The sequence below is a fragment of the Penaeus monodon genome, chromosome 23 (assembly GCF_015228065.2).
Source record: "Penaeus monodon isolate SGIC_2016 chromosome 23, NSTDA_Pmon_1, whole genome shotgun sequence".
NCBI lineage: Eukaryota > Metazoa > Arthropoda > Malacostraca > Decapoda > Penaeidae > Penaeus > Penaeus monodon.
The window spans coordinates 41,453,935-41,454,331 of NC_051408.1; positions in this window are offsets into that span (position 1 = coordinate 41,453,935).

Consider the following 397-nt stretch of genomic DNA (forward strand, 5'->3'; position numbering starts at 1 on the left):
GATATAAAAAAAATAATGTTTTTTCTACGTCGTTAGAGAGTTTATGGCATTTTTAAGCAAATCATTTATATCGATAGACAGTTGAATACATCGTTAGAAAGTTGATATCATCTTTAGACAGTTTGAATATATTCATTAGACAGATAATATGTATCATTAGACATAATTGTATCATTAACCAGAGGACTGCATCAATATATAGACTTTTAACTGCAACCTTAGACTGTTTAACACTTTCTTAGACGGTCGACTGTATCATTTAGACATAAATACTTCACCAGTTTAATAATCATATCAGTCTGCTATTACTATCTCTAATTAGACAGAGAGGAAATTATTAATTAGAGAGTTAATCGTCTTTTCACACGTGTTCAATATACTCGTTAGAGTCAAATGC